A 2,500-nucleotide genomic window follows, 5' to 3' on the forward strand; every position below is an offset into this window, starting at 1 on the left:
GGCGCAGGCACACCAGGACGCAGCAACAGAGAGGAGAGACAAGGTGCATAGAAACCTGAGAGGGACAAACAGCACGAGAACAAAGAATCGTGCAGGAAGAGCTGCAATTCAATGCAGGAAAAATGTAAAGCCAACTAGCATGCTGCTGGAATGCATGTGTGTTCATGTGAGGAGTGTTGCAAATCAGAATGCCGAGTAGCAGGCGCCACTTGCCACATGGGGTTCCGAAATGTGGCTACAACAGCGATCTGGCTTAATAATTGGTGGGATTGGAAATGAAACAATCCTGGTGTTTTGGGGGCGGTGGAAGCTTTTTTGGGGGAGGAGAGATTTGGGGATGGGGAGATTTGGGGGAGAGCGATTTGAGGGGATGAGAGATTTCGAGGTTGGCGAGCGTGAGATTGGGGGGTGAGTGAGTGAGTGATTTGTTGGTGAGTGAGGGAATGGTGAAAGTCAGGCAGTTTTGAAGCTTGAGGCAAGGCAATGAAGGGTAGGGCTTGTCGTTTGCTTGTGTGGGAGTCAGAGCAGCAAGAGGTGGGTGTGGCGGAAGGAAAATGGTGAAATGAATCTTGAGTGCTGATTCCTTGGATGAATGCATGGAAGGAAAAAAAGAAGTGAAGAACAGCCTATGTCCGGTTAAGTAAAGAGAAAGCCATGACATCGATGCCTACGGCCACACTAGTCTGAAAACGCCCGATCTCGTCTGATCTCGGAAGCAAAGCAGAGTCAGGCCTGGTTAGTACTTGGATGGGAGACTGCCTGGGAATACCAGGTGCAGTAGGCTTTTGCTGCCATCCACAGGCTGCTCATGCTTCTGCACACACAGTGCCGTTGATCCATCAACAACCTTTTTGCTGCTCTCTCTCTCACTTTGCTTTCACCATTTCTTTCCTGCACATTCTCCTGCTGCTACACAAATGCAAGGGGATCGACGCAAGGGACGAAAGAACGCAGAACAACAAAATAAGTTGGCAAAAAAATACACGCTGGCGCAGGCACACCAGGACGCAGCAACAGAGAGGAGAGACAAGGTGCATAGAAACCTGAGAGGGACAAACAGCAAGAGAACAAAGAATCGTGCAGGAAGAGCTGCAATTCAATGCAGGAAAAATGTAAAGCCAACTAGCATGCTGCTGGAATGCATGTGTGTTCATGTGAGGAGTGTTGCAAATCAGAATGCCGAGTAGCAGGCGCCACTTGCCACATGGGGTTCCGAAATGTGGCTACAACAGCGATCTGGCTTAATAATTGGTGGGATTGGAAATGAAACAATCCTGGTGTTTTGGGGGCGGTGGAAGCTTTTTTGGGGGAGGAGAGATTTGGGGATGGGGAGATTTGGGGGAGAGCGATTTGAGGGGATGAGAGATTTCGAGGTTGGCGAGCGTGAGATTGGGGGGTGAGTGAGTGAGTGATTTGTGGGTGAGTGAGGGAATGGTGAAAGTCAGGCAGTTTTGAAGCTTGAGGCAAGGCAATGAAGGGTAGGGCTTGTCGTTTGCTTGTGTGGGAGTCAGAGCAGCAAGAGGTGGGTGTGGCGGAAGGTAAATGGTGAAATGAATCTTGAGTGCTGATTCCTTGGATGAATGCATGGAAGGAGAAAAAGAAGTGAAGAACAGCCTTATGTCCGTTTAAGTAAAGAGAAAGCCATGACATCAATGCCTACGGCCACACTAGTCTGAAAACGCCCGATCCTGTCTGATCTCGGAAACCAAGCAGAGTCAGGCCTGGTTAGTACTTGGATGGGAGACTGCCTGGGAATACCAGGTGCAGTAGGCTTTTGCTGCCATCCACAGGTTGCTCATGCTTCTGCACACACAGTGCCGTTGATCCATCAACAACCTTTTTGCTGCTCTCTCTCTCACTTTGCTTTCACCATTTCTTTCCTGCACATTCTCCTGCTGCTACACAAATGCAAGGGGGTCGACGCAAGGGACGAAAGAACGCAGAACAACAAAATAAGTTGGCAAAAAAATACACGCTGGCGCAGGCACACCAGGACGCAGCAACAGAGAGGAGAGACAAGGTGCATAGAAACCTGAGAGGGACAAACAGCAAGAGAACAAAGAATCGTGCAGGAAGAGCTGCAATTCAATGCAGGAAAAATGTAAAGCCAACTAGCATGCTGCTGGAATGCATGTGTGTTCATGTGAGGAGTGTTGCAAATCAGAATGCCGAGTAGCAGGCGCCACTTGCCACATGGGGTTCCGAAATGTGGCTACAACAGCGATCTGGCTTAATAATTGGTGGGATTGGAAATGAAACAATCCTGGTGTTTTGGGGGCGGTGGAAGCTTTTTTGGGGGAGGAGAGATTTGGGGATGGGGAGATTTGGGGGAGAGCGATTTGAGGGGATGAGAGATTTCGAGGTTGGCGAGCGTGAGATTGGGGGGTGAGTGAGTGAGTGATTTGTGGGTGAGTGAGGGAATGGTGAAAGTCAGGCAGTTTTGAAGCTTGAGGCAAGGCAATGAAGGGTAGGGCTTGTCGTTTGCTTGTGTGGGAGTCAG

General features: G+C 49.7%; 1 non-coding gene and 1 pseudogene across 1 annotated transcript; both read left to right on the plus strand.

Moving 5' to 3' along the window:
• The first annotated feature begins 665 nt into the window (after positions 1-665).
• LOC139246969 (5S ribosomal RNA) lies at positions 666-784 on the plus strand. Its single transcript, XR_011590779.1, has one exon. It is a non-coding gene; the product is annotated as a 5S ribosomal RNA (ribosomal RNA).
• An 870-nt stretch (positions 785-1,654) lies between these two features.
• Positions 1,655-1,773, plus strand: LOC139246422 (5S ribosomal RNA; annotated as a pseudogene).
• Positions 1,774-2,500: the final 727 nt, after the last annotated feature.

This window comes from Pristiophorus japonicus, unplaced genomic scaffold, assembly GCF_044704955.1.
Source record: "Pristiophorus japonicus isolate sPriJap1 unplaced genomic scaffold, sPriJap1.hap1 HAP1_SCAFFOLD_247, whole genome shotgun sequence".
Classification (NCBI taxonomy): Eukaryota; Metazoa; Chordata; class Chondrichthyes; family Pristiophoridae; genus Pristiophorus; species Pristiophorus japonicus.